Source organism: Mytilus californianus, unplaced genomic scaffold (genome assembly GCF_021869535.1).
Source record: "Mytilus californianus isolate M0D057914Y unplaced genomic scaffold, xbMytCali1.0.p SCAF_3, whole genome shotgun sequence".
NCBI lineage: Eukaryota > Metazoa > Mollusca > Bivalvia > Mytilida > Mytilidae > Mytilus > Mytilus californianus.
Genome location: NW_026262679.1, coordinates 8,937,432 through 8,951,861, shown reverse-complemented (window position 1 = coordinate 8,951,861; position 14,430 = coordinate 8,937,432). Strand labels below are relative to the sequence as shown.

The window sequence follows — 14,430 nt, the reverse complement described above, 5'->3', positions numbered from 1 at the left end:
AGCATTGTGTATAAGTTTCATAACATTTGGTAGAGGCAAACTAAAGTTAGAAAACGGAAACAAAAAATTTGTACTTGATCTTAGTTTTGTGGTAATGAATATTGTGTATAGGTTTCATAATATTTGGTTGGGGAAAACTTAAGTTACAGAATGGAAACTAAAAATTTTGCAATCTTTTGATTTATAAAGGGGCATAACTCAATAATGGTTAAAGTGACACTACCCATATTCAACTTGATCTGTGTTTTATCATTGGCAGTCAAAATTAAACTTTGCATTGTATAAAGCATTGATTGTAGTTGATTTAACTATAATAATGGACAAAGGAAGATAACTCCAATTTAAAAAATTACTTGATATTTAGCATGTTTAGAAGAAACTAAAAATTTTGCAATTTTTCCATTTATAAAGGGGCATAACCTAGAACGGTTAAAGTGACGCCACCAAAATTCAAACTTGATCTGTGTTTTGTGGTAACATGCATTGTGTATAAGTTTCATAACATTTGGTTGAGGCAAACTTAAGTTAGAGAATGGAAACTAAAAATTTTGCAATTTTTCCATTTATAAAGGGGCATAACTCTAGAACGGTTAATGTGACGCCACCAAAATTCAAACTTGATCTGTGTTTTGTGGTAATGAGCATTGTTTATAAGTTTCATAACATTTGGATGAGGCAAACTTAAGTTAGAGAACGGAAACTAAAAATTTTGCAATTTTTCCATTTATAAAGGGGCATAACTCTAGAACGGTAAAAGTGACGCCACCAAAATTCAAACTTGATCTGTGTTATGTGGTAATAAGCATTGTGTATAAGTTTCATAACATTTGGTTGAGGCAAACTCAAGTCAGAGAACGGAAACCAATTTTGGGACGTACGGACGTACGTACGTACAGACGGACAAGGGTAAACTTAATGCCCCCACCGCTACGGCGGGGGCATAAAAAAAATAAAATAGCCTTGCCAAGCCGCCCTTGCTGGACGTCATAATTATTTGGACTACCAAAAGATGTAACCTAATTCTTACTTGTTTGGGGAAGAGGGGATTAACCGAACCACTATTCAATCTAAATCAGTGAACTGAATTGTTGTCTTTTGCAGTAGTCCGAGTCGACATCTGTAACTAAGCATGCAAATTGGTAGTCAACAGTATGCCTTTTTTCAGAATGTCAGCTTACAACAAAGAGTCACTGGTGATAGGGGAGTGTAACCGATAAATTGATCCTGAATCAGATAAGATTTTCCCAGTAACGGAGAACCCCTTTCTTTGAGTGAATATAAATAGTGACGGGGGTCACACAAATAAATTTAAATCTGAATTACAGGAACATCGATTAGCAAAGTAAACTTACATATTAATCTCAAAGTTATTTACGGTAAAGACAGACTGTGCTCCTGAATTAAGGTATTATACATTTGTGTATTTTACTCGGGGGGGGGGGGGGGGGGGGGACACTTCCTATATACAAGGTGATAGGACGTGCCGCTGGAATAGGTCGAAAAGTCGAAAGTCTCGCCGTAAGTAAACATTACATACAGAATCTTAGCCTTAAATATTCCACTTTTCCAACACACCCCACGAAAACCAACCAATATGGGAAAAGGTTACAATTTTAAGATCGAAATTATATGAATAGGGTGGGGTAACAGAACCCCAGCGACACCCCCTATCAATTAAGTAATAAAAGTATATAGAAAAAAATTCTTAGACAAGTGCCTTTGATTTATCTGTCAGTCCCAGAATAATAAATATAATTGTATCTTAATCTTTGGAAAAATCCGATTATTAAATTGTTCGATTCTTTTTCTTCATAATTATGTCAAAGTATACTTTTTAAAGTTTTAAATTTTAAAGTTAAAATGAATATTCCGTTTTGATCTGAGGAAAACTTTTTAAACTGTAATGACATGGTCAGTCAACTGATTTGTTGCATGGCTGATTACAGGTAATAAAAGCATGCAGTAATTTTCCATTACGACAGTGCGTACATACCCTGGGGTGTGTATAACGTATTAGAAATACCATAGTTTTCTAGAGAACATCCTGTCTATGTGTAATACAGATTGATGACATTACACAAAATTTCTTTCGTTAAATGTAGTTAAGTATCTATGTCCATTCCCTATTGCAACACTACAATTTTTTCGAAGAAAAAAATGTTAAAATTAAAAAAAAAATCATTTATATAAAATAAAGAAGAAAAAAGTAGCAAATAAACTTATGTAACTACGCATTGAGTAAACATAATTTCACTTTATATGTACAAACCCTTGAAAAAACGTATATATAGATGTGTTTAAAAAGGCCAATTCCCAGTGGATTTATTTCACACTAGGACCACAGGCACTTGTCTCAGAATTTTGTTTCCTATATACCTTAATGCAGGGACTTTCTATACTAACTTAGTATAGAAAGTCCCTGCTTAATATAATATTAAAAGTATATAGGAAATTTTTTTCTGAGACAAGTGCCTGTGACTAGGAACTAAGATAACTAGAACTAAGTTCATTGGAAAGTCTTTTTGTCTGATACATGTATACCTATAGATAATGTACATAATTAAGAACAGCTTCAAATATATGCCTATAAAATTAACGGTACGTCTAAAAACCGCTCAGGACCCGGTACGTCTAAACACTGCTAAGGAGTCCTTAGTGCACTAAGGACGTATACTATGCCACTAAGGACTAGATGGGGTGCTGTTACATGTATTATTTTTCCATATTAAGTTTGAGATTGATATTTAATGCATAAATTAAAAATTTTATAGAAAAATAATCACAAATAAACGAGTTATTAAGCATTGTTTAAGCACGTGCCCATTTTTCTTTGATATGCCAAAAATCAGTGAACCGATTGACACGTGCCATATAACATAACAACTGAATAAACAATCATAATCTTTTTATTTTAAGTAATTAACAATTGTATCGAATAGATTAATGCTTAATAATTTATAATTGAATATGTTGTTCTTATTTGCAATGATTAAAAGGACAAATAATTTTATTTATTTTTTATTTCTTTCTCGACAAAGTTATTTGCCATTTGTGCACGACTTTGATGTGCGCCAACTAATAAGTTAAGAGTGTGATCAGCTTGTTAAATGTTTATGTAAGAGCATGGAAGTAATATTTAGAGATACCAAGACAAAAGGAATAGATATATTTATAAGTTTTTTCTTTTAATTTTAATTCCGACAAAGATGCGTGTTTCTTTAAAATTTATGAGTAAATTCTGAAAAAAATATCAAAACCTGGTGTTTGCTTTTCCACTTTCTATTACTGCTTCATACTTAGTACGAATTACGATTGAATTGAAAAAAAAATCATGTGACGTCCTTGGGGTTATTCAAAACCACTAGTTTTCAACCAGTTTGATAGGTGTTTACAAAGGCTTCATACCGTATTTATTTTTTTTTGTAATTGTTCGACATTAGTTTTTTTCTCAAAGTATAAGAAGTTTTTAAAAATATCATTATCGAACTTTGGGGTGCGTCTAAACACTGCTAAGGAGTCCTTAGTGCACTAAGGAGTTATGATATGCCACTAAGGACTAGATGGGGTGCTAACTCATTTATTTGTGATTATTTTTCTATAAAACTTGAAATTTATGCATTAAATATCAATATCTACAATAATATGAAAAGACATTACATGTAATAGCACCCCATCTAGTCCTTAGTGGCATATCATAACTCCTTAGTGCACTAAGGACTCCTTAGCAGTGTTTAGACGCACCCCTCAGGACCTCCTAAGTGCAGACAGGACATAAAAAGTCACTCAGGACATGTATATATGTTTTAGTGAGCGTTGAGGGTATACATTCGATAGATAATTTAATATTTGATCTTTTAATTTTGGTTTTGATAAAATAAAACCAACATTAAAGAAGTTATTTGGGATACGTCATGCATGACCGATGATCATATTCAATACCAATCATCATTTTGATTAGGACGTTTGATCTTTAATAATTAGGACTGATTGGTGATGGTTATAAACACATACAAGTAAACTTTGCAAACAAACAAAAAAAAAACGTTTCCTTAGAAAAATTATAAAAATACATGAATATTGTTTTTACAAAAAAAGTTAAATAAATTTTTCGTTTTGTATGTAATAATTGAAGCCATTTAGAAATATAAAAAATCTTCACATAGTCGGGAAATTTTCAATTCAAGTTATTTCATTTGAATACGTTAACAAATATAGATCTTATTCGATGTAAAATGTGGCGTCCTTGGAGATCAAAATCCCGTTTAAATAGGGTTTGTCTACTTTCGTCTATTGCCGAACATTCTATAATCAAGGATTTTTACAAATCCTTGCTATACTATATAATGAATCGCGTCGCCAATATCACCACAATTACATAAAGTACAAATACAATCTTCTCCTAAATATTTGGTATCTAACAATTCCAATAGGAAATTTTGAGTCGAAACTGAAGTACCAAATCTACAAAAAGAATCAGAATTTTTTGTAGTAGTAGGCGTCGAAAACTAAACTGTTTATAATCTTTTTTTTCTCCTAAATTAATTGAAACTCCTGAACTAATTTAACATTATCTATAGACAACTTACATATGCAAATCTTTTTAGAAGTATGTGAGTGTATAGTAATAATTTGTTCATTAACCCCCCTTTTTCCTTCTAACATATTACATTGTAATCGATTTTATTTCCAAATTTGTGTTTGCTAGGATTGACACTTAGAACGTACAACAAAAAGTAACAAGTAAAAAGTCACGATTCAGTTTTAGGATATCTTTTTCTTTGAATAAACTTAATTTTAAAAACGTTTCAGTATTTTTCTGAAACATTGTTAAAAGGAAACGGACTTGTAAACAAAATTTATTTTTGAATATTAATATTGAATAATGATTTTTAAGGAAACAATCTGCCAAAGTGGTTTGGTAATTAACTGGCTTCATGCTGTCAAAAATGTCTCCTTTTTATAAGTTATTGATAAAAAAAAACTATTTGAAGGCGAATTAATCATTTCCTCAACTAAATACATTTATCTATAAATAAAGTCAATTCGTCCAGAACTTTCTCTCATATATTTAAACAATTGTAAAATAATTAATTTAAACTTTTGTACTGCGACTTTCTGTCCTTTTACCAATACTTATTCCTTGTTAAGTTTTTTCATATCCATTTACGAATACTTTTAATTTGATAATTAATTTTTCCGGATGCTTTTTATCCTATTTTCTTATCAAACAACCATTTTACCCGTAGAACGGAGTTAAGTACAAATTTAGGAATTTAGTACTTTAAATTTTCAACAACAAAATTTTACACTTTCATTTACCTGGATTTTTTTCTACGCTTCGAAGCCGCCTGAATCAAACTTAGCCAACACCTCGCATGGCGTATTCACGATGTGGAGGGATTGACAATATACAATCAAAGTTAGCAATATACAGCAAGTAAGTAATTGGGTGTTGAATGCCAGTAGATCTGAATTTGTAAATTTTTAAATTGATTTAACCTGTTTAGAACGTGTATTGTTGAATTGTTTAATAAAATTACACACATAAGCTGGGCTGATATGCATAAAACCACTTTAAGTTCAAGGTATCAATGAAACTGGGTCTGCATGAAAAAATGACTTATCACATAATACCAGAACCTATGTTTACTGTTAGACGATAAGAAAATATAGCTGTAGGCCTAGTTGAAAGTCTTTACAAATTATTTATTCTTTTAATTTCTATTTGACTTTCTGGGTGCTTCTTAAGTGTTTTAAATGTTTGCGTTTTGTATGCTATAGTTAATTTTATAGACTGTTGTACGTCATTTGGTCTTTTTTAAGTTTTTGCCATGGCGTTGTCAGTATGTCTTCGACTGATAAGTTTTATATAATCTGCATCTCTTGTGCTGTATTTTGAAATGTATTACAATTGCTGCATCTTTACACATTCATCAATACATCAAAAAATATGAATAAAGCTTTCGTATATATAAAAATATGGAGATGTGGTACGATTGGTAATGAAACAACTATCCGCCAGTTCAATTCAAAAACCTGATATAATCAAATGTGACTTACTTACTTACTTTAGTCAGAGAGATCTTGAATCTGAATTCAAGGATACGAAGTGGTAAGGGTTTTGAGGTGGGAGCATGGGGGCCCGCCCCTTTTTTGGAAAATATTGGTTGATTATTTAGAGAATCACTGAAGCGGGCCCCCTCTTTATGCATGACAGTTAGTGCCTCCTTATGACATTTTTGATCCGCAACTGGTGAGGACTTCATAAAAAAATATTTAGTAAGTTTTTGTTTTGTGATAAATAATGTATTTACATTCACATAGACAGAAATAGGATAAAATAAACTACCGAAAGCTTAAGTCCACATAAGAGGGTATGGATGGGGTTAACAGAATAGAGAATAACGGGCAAACAATAAATATTAAAGAATAATGAAATGCTAAAATATGAGGAAAGAGAGTAATGAGCAAAAAGTGTAAGTTTTTAGAAATATAGCTAAAAAAAAATAAAGAACACAGAAAAAGAAGACCCCCCCCCCCCAAACCCCAAAGATCATCCTGATTTCAACTTTAACCAGAGACATATATATACTATAGTAGAATGTAGGACAGTAAGTCACAGGACAAAAAGTCACGGACGAAAAGTCACAGGACAAAAAGTCACAATTCAGTTTTGAGATTATTTTTCTCTGAACAAGAAAACACTAATTTTAAAAATAAATTTTTTATTTTTTATTGAACTATAATATATGAAGCAACTTTGTAATTAAAATGTATTCAATAAATATTCATGATGATCAAATAATTGTTATGATAACAAAATGTCAAAGTGGTTTGCCAAGAAATATATTATTTACATGATTAAAATTTAATAATTTTTCATTTATCAAGGCTTATGAACAATTTCCTGAACTTAAAAATGAATAAATGTAAAAAAAGAAATTATTTGAAGATCTTTTTCTTATATATTCAAACAATTGGCAATAAATTTTTTGTGACTTTTTGTTCTATCCAATTTGTGACTTTCTGTCCGTTTACCCTATTCATAGTATAGCCCAGTGCTTCTGTTAAAATAAAGTTCTGGTCATGGTTAAAATAATATGTCAGAATTTGTTTAGTTGTAAAAACAATTACCAAGTAATAATCCATTTAGAACTTCACCTCCGGCAAAATTCAGGTGATCGGAGGGCAATAAATTGCGTAATCGCACACCTGTGAATCCACAGTCACAACTCTATGGAAATAATGACCGGAAAATCGGACACACATAATTTCACTGTGTAATTTAGAAGCAAACTTTAGCAAAGAAATGTTTCTTGTAATATCATGATCATTACCAGATTTTACTTTTTAAATTAAAAGAAATGCCGAAAAAAAGAAAAAATATTTTCTCAATCAAATACATTAAAAAAAATACAACTATTTCAAGTAGTTTTTTAGAAAAAGAATTTATTTGATCTGAAATAAGTTTTCCTATTACTTTTCTTGATTAGCTATCGAGGTTATTCATCCCTTACTTGTCTACATGTTGTAGAATAATTATCGACGAGAATCTCATTCCGGGCCGCGTTTTTCAACGGGATTTCACGGAGTTGCCAATCTCTGTGTATATATGTCTCTGCTTTAACGCTGCCGGGTTATTTTGAGACAAAGTGCACGTATTAGTAGTCAGCCGAAACCACTAAGCGTTTTGCATCCATACGTTTTTTTTCGGGATACTGACTGCATAGTAAATTATCAATGTACTAGTTAATGTTCTCGAGGGATGACCCTATAACAGAGACATAATATGTGTATATATGTCTCTGCCCTATTACGTGTCAGTAACCTTCTCGACACGGTTCATTTTTACGGCGGCTCAGTTTTGTCTTAAGAATAAACATAATTGATAAGTTTCTTTCCCCTGCATTCCTCGATCGCACTTGTAAAATAGCACATGGGTCTCAAGACATTGGTACACTATACGTTACAACACTTGCCGTCAGTACTCAAAATTGGAAAGATATTAAATAAGAAGGTATAGAAAATTAATGCACACACACTAATGACTATTATCAACCACAGACATGATGTTTTTCTCAATTTGCCTAAATCATTATTCCGCAATACAACGAGGGTGAAAACCCACCACTTTGAACACAGTCACAGGAACCGGCATGCTGTGAATTTGAAAGTTTCCCAAATGAGTAACTATCCATTACTTTTCTAGTGTAAAGTTTTATTTAATACACATTTGATTTGAAATGGCATATCGGAGAGATATATAAACATATATCATAGGCTGATCCAGGGGGGGGGGGGGGGGGGGCCCGGGCCCCCCTTTCTTGGGAAAAATTTGGTTGATTATATAGGGATCACTGAAGCATGACTGGAGCCGGCCCTCCCTTATGAAATGTTCTGGATAAAATAAACCAACAAATTATCCAAAAGGTGAATAATACTTAATACTTACGACTAAGATTGATTATAAGTATACTTGAGTCGGTTTGAGAAAAAAAACAAACTTACAAGTAATCGTAAGTATACTGTATTGTACATGACTTAATTACTATCAATATTATTTGTAAGATTTTTGTGAAACTGACTGCTGAATTGTTTTTCCATGCTTATGGTACATCTAAGTCGTATGCTTTTTTTAAAACCACCTCCAGGGTATAATGTCTGCTGGCCCATAAAATCTGTTTGTAGATATAGGAAGATGTGGTATGAGTGCCAATGAGACAACTCTCCATCCAAGTCACAATTTATAAAAGTAAACCATTATAGGTCAAGGTACGGTCTTCAACACAGAGCCTAGTTTTTATCGAAAATGATAGTATATAGGTTAAATAATTTATTCATACATTTTTAATTGACTGACCTAGAATTATCATGATATTGAGGAATTTAAACCATTCCTATTTTTAAAAAGGGACAAAAATAAAATTTATATATAATAACAGGGTGATACAAATGAGAAAAACTCAAGAAATTGTTTTCAATTAAGATAAATACATGCAGTTAATAATGGTTTTCAATTGTTTTTTAAAGCAGAGGCAGATTTAGTTTAAAGTTGGAAAAAATTGTTTGTACCAACAAAAATAAATACACGAAGTTAATCCAGAATTTATATGTGTTTATAATTTTTTTTTATGTTTAGGTTGTCAGCCAGATGAAAAGAACAATGCAGTTCAAAAGTCAAAATGTGGATAAGCTGCGGTACAAGGTCCTACTTTTGCAGATTTTCATATTTTGCATGAATGAATTTGAAGTTTATATCATGGAGGGCAGAGAATTTTCCTGCTTCTGAAGGATAAATGTAAAACATCTTGTTCGGTAAGTTTTATGCTCTGTTTTGATAGTGTTCGTGCATCCATCTGTCTTTCTCTAAATTGTATTCACTTAAAGTTTTTGGTTACAGTTCACCATGAACTTAAGTTAGTAACTTGTGGTTTTACAGGTATATACTCAAAATTTAGTACTTTAAAATGTTCATGTATTTTTGTCGAGCCTGCAACTTTTGTCGCAGAAAGCTCAACATAGGGATAGTGATCCGGTGGTGGCTACGGCGGTGGCGTTAGCTAACTTCCTAAAAGCTTTATATTTTAGAAGGTTGGAAGACCTGGATGCTTCATACCTCATTTTCATGGTTCAGTGACTACTTGAAAAAAAAGTTCAGATTTTTTGTAATGTTAATTTCTCTCATATTATGAGTAATATGATAACTATATTTGGTATGTGCATACTTTGCAAGGTCCTCATGCTCGTCAGAGAGTTTTCACTTGACCTAGACCTCATTTCATGGATCAGTGAACAAGAACTTAGTCTTAGATGCATGATTTTTTTTATTAGTTGTTAGTGGCTTTGTACTAGCTGTCAGTAACTGCGAGTACTCTCAGATCTGTACTTAGTGTCTTTTTTTGTTGTTTGGATGTACGAGTACCCGGCCACGTCCACTTGTATTTGTAGTATTTGTATTTTTATCCATCTGATGAGTTAAGCCTCTTTCAACTGATTTTTATAGTTCGTTCTTATGTTGTACTGTTACACCACTGTCCCAGGTTAGGGGGAGGGTTGGGATCCCGCTAACATGTTTAACCCCGCCACATTCTGTATGTATGTGCCTGTCCCAAGTCAGGAGCCTGTAATTCAGTGGTTGTCGTTTGTTTATGTGTTACATATTTGTTTTTCGTTCATTTTTTGTACATAAATTAGGCCGTTAGTTTTTCGTTTGAATTGTTTTACATTGTCATTTCGGGGCCTTTTATAGCTGACTTCGCGGTATGGGCTTTGCTCATTGTTGAAGGCCGTACGGTGACCTATAGTTGTTAATTTCTATGTCATTTGGTCTCTTGTGGAGAGTTGTTGTCTCATTGGCAATCATACCACATCTTCTTTTTATACGACCGCAAAAAATTTTTTGTGGTTGTATATTGGTATGACGTTCAGGCTTCGTCGTCGTCGTCGTCCAAAGACATATTAGTTTTCGCACTCTAACTTTAGTTTAAGTGAATGGATCTCAATGAAATTTTACCATAAGGTTCAATACTACAATAGGAAGGTGGGGATTGATTTTGGGGGTAATGGTACCAACAGTTAAGGAATTAGGGGCCAAAAATAAGCATTTTTGTAACTTCCAGACATAACATGGATCTCTTTGACATTGTACCACAAGGTTCCATATCACAAAGGGAATGCTGGGATTGATTTTGGGGGTAATGTCTCCAAATTTTAGGAATTAACTAGGGGCCAAAAAGGGGCAAAAAACAAGCATTTTTCTAGTTTCATGACAATAACTTGTGTGCAAGTCTATGGATCTATCTGACATTGTATCACAAGGTTCCATATCACAAAGGGAATGCTGGGATTGATTTTGGGGGTAATTGCTTCCAAATTTTAGGAATTAGGGGCCAAAAAGGGGCAAAAAACAAGCATTTTTCTAGTTTCATGACAATAACTTGTGTGTAAGTGTATGGATCTTTATGAAATTGTACTACAAGGTTCCATATCACAAAGGGAAAGCTGGAATTGAGTTTGGGGGTAATTACCCAAAAATTATAGGAAAAAGGGGCCAAAAAGGGGCCAAAAATAAGCATTTTTCTAGTTTCCAGACAATAACTTGTGTTCAAGTATATGGATTTCTCTGAAATTGTACTGCAAGGTACCATACCACAAAGGGAAGGCTGGGATTGATTTTGGGGGTAATTCCCTCAAAATTTAGTAATTAGGGGCCATAAAAGGGCAAAAAACAAGCATTTTTCTAGTTTCAGGACAATAACTTGTGTGTAAGTGTATGGATCTTTATGAAATTGTACTGCAAGGTTCCATATCACAAAGGGAAAGCTGGGTTTGAGTTTGGGGGTAATTGCCCTAAACGTTTAGGAATTTGGGGCCAAACAGGGGCCAAAAAACAAGCATTTTTCTAGTTTCCAGACAATAACTTGTGTTCAAGTGTATGGATCTCTCTGAAATTGTACTGCAAGGTACCATACCACAAAGGGAAGGCTGGGATTGAGTTTGGGGATGATGAATCATAAGGGGGTTCAAAACATTTGGGGGGGGGGGGATTTTTTTTTCCTTTTTTTTTCTTTAAAATTTTCCATTTTAAATTGGTTATTTCTGATTTATATATAAAAGCAAATAATAATGATATGGTTTGAATAGGTAAATTAAAATTTTTTTAAGTTCTTAGACCACTTTCATTCTGTGTCAGAAACCTATGCTGTGTCAAATATTTAATTACAATCCAAATTCAGTGCTGTATCAAGCTTGAATGTTGTGTCCATACTTGCCCCAACTGTTCAGGGTTCGACCTCTGCGGTCGTATCAAGCTGCGCCCCAGCGGAGCATTTTATTTATATTTAAGGTTAAGTTTTGGTGGTCAAGTCCATATCTCAGATACTATAAGCAATAGGTCTAGTATATTCGGTGTATGGAAGGACTGTAAGGTGTACATGACCAACTGGCAGGTGTCATCTGACCTTGACCTCATTTTCATGGTTCAGTGGTTATAGTTAAGTTTTTATGTTTTGGTCTGTTTTTCTTATACTGTATGCAATAGGTCTACTATATTTGGTGTATGGAATGATTGTAAGGTGTACATGTCTAGCTGGCAGGTGTCATCCGACCTTGACCTCATTTTCATGGTCCAGTAGTCAAAGTTAAATTTTTGAGTTTTGGTCTTTTTTTTCTAATACTAAATGCAATAGGTCAACTATATTTGGTGTATGGAAACTTTTTATGATGTACATGTCAGCCTAACAGGTTTTATTTGTCCTTGACCTCATTTTCACGGTTCATTGCTCAGTGTTAAGTTTTTGTGTTTTGGTCTGTTTTTCTTAATCTATAAGCAATAGGTCAACTATATGTGTTGTATGGAAGGATTGTAAGCTGTACATGTCTGCCTGGCATGGTTCATCTGACCTTCACCTCATTTCTATGGTTCATTGGTCAATGTGTAGTTTTCTTGGTTAAGTCTGCTTCTTAGACTATGTTAGAAACTATAAGCAATAGGTCAACTGTATTTAGTATATTGAATGATTGTAAGGTGTACATATATTTCTTATCAGGTTTATATGACCTTGAATTCATTTTCTTGGATCATGTTGAGTTTATGTGATAGTTGTAGTAAAGCTTTATATTTAGGACTATCAACATGATATCAATGATTAGTAAAGAAGGCGCAACATTTCAGCGTGTGCACTCTTGTTTATACATTATACACCACATTTACTGTTTTTACCCTGATTTTATGGATTACTGAACATAGAAATGTCATAATGTGAAATTATAGTACATTCTTAGGTTAAAGTTTTAGGTTAAGGTACATAGCTTACCATGAAGTTGAATTTCATACACATGTTCATTATGTGTTGAATTTTTAAATTCAGTGCCAAACTAAGATTTTGAGCCTGATTACATGATTGACTAGACATTGACACATGCTAGTGTTTGCCAGGCATGTCGTCCTATACTAGGAATTTGTCCTGTACTATAAAGAACTTTAATAGTACTCGCTGAGTATGGAGTTTTTGTGAAAGTTTAATATTAGTGAGATTTTTGCATGACATCCTGTCAACTGCTTGTTGATCATGTTTATACATGTCTTAAATTTAATATCTGACACATTGGTGTTTTGTGAACTTGGAAATAAGTTATTTGATAGAATAATAATGTTTTGAGATTATCAAAATAAAAAATATCCCATTTTTACTATTAATGATTAAGTATTAAAAAAAAGAAGATTTAGGATATATGTATAACCATATATAAAAATGAGACAGCAACCATACAACACAAAAATAAGAAAAAAAACCTAATATAATTTTTTGTATCAATGTTATAATTTCCAACATGTCCAAAGAGTTCAATGTATTTTCTGATTGAAATAAAACACAAGTGGAACTCTTTCAGAACTTCAGAAGCTTAAAGAAGTGCTGTTTCTATTGTTGGCTTTCTGTATAATATATTGCAAATTCTTGTGAAAAATGGAATTTTATTGTATTTGCCTAAAGTTTTAACATTGATCTATATATATATATAACTGGGGAAAATACCTAAATGTTATAAAGAAGAATACATAAATTGATTGTTATATAATATATTATATTAGAATAGGAAGATGTGGTATGTTGCTAATTTGACAACTGTCCATCAGAGACCAAAGGATGTAGGAGGTTAGCAACTGATGACACTGGACAACCTTCAACAATCAGAAAAATCCATACCGCATAGCTATTTTTATTGAAAATCATATGTTATTGCTACATGTATGCAAACAATTTTTATTATCCATAACTTCGGATTTTATTGGTTCTTTTTCAGAAGGATTGAAATTCATCACTTAGAATAAAAGGAGAAAACACAGAAACAAGACCAAAATAAATTCAAAGACAAAAGTCAGATCAGTTATTATTTTCATCACTCAGTCATGAATTGAAGTTCTATTAGATATCTAAAGATATTAAAACCACAATAATGACAATGTTCTGTGCTGATGGCCAAAAAGTGGACTATACATTACGATCACACAATGCTGGATGATAAGAAACTATTAATTTTTTGGGTGGAGGGATATCCAAAAAAAAATTAGATTTATGTAAAAAGCTACTAGTATGTTAAGCCTATTAATAGCGTTTTCATTGATTTCAAATGGGAAAAAATTGTGTTGTGTTTGTTTCAAAAAAGTATTCTAGAATTCATAAATAAACATATATTGATACTTACATTATCTGCTTTGTTGTTTAAAAGTTTAGTTTTGAACAGTTATAGAACAATATAATTGCATTAACATTTCCAAGGAAAAAAAGATATTCAACTAAAAAGATTCATCTTAAAACAATTTACTACCAAACAGAATTCATTGTAACATACACATTTATTTACTGTATATTTATAATTTGAATCCCATATGATTTTATTTTGTCCCATGGGATATTAAAAATCCCATGG

General features: G+C 32.4%; 1 protein-coding gene and 1 long non-coding RNA gene across 5 annotated transcripts in view; one reads left to right on the top strand and one right to left on the bottom strand.

Moving 5' to 3' along the window:
* LOC127733922 (transient receptor potential cation channel subfamily M member 2-like) overlaps positions 1-14,430 on the bottom strand; it is a 125,114-nt gene that overhangs the window by 34,640 nt on the left and 76,044 nt on the right. The gene's annotated exons all lie outside the window — the stretch shown is intronic.
* LOC127733924 (uncharacterized) lies at positions 5,194-13,904 on the top strand. Of its 2 annotated transcripts, none has more exons than XR_007997293.1 (3): positions 5,194-5,437; positions 9,140-9,315; positions 13,804-13,904. It is a non-coding gene; the product is annotated as an uncharacterized LOC127733924 (long non-coding RNA). The 2 variants fall into 2 exon arrangements; XR_007997294.1 differs by lacking the exon at positions 5,194-5,437 and adding an exon at positions 7,806-8,017.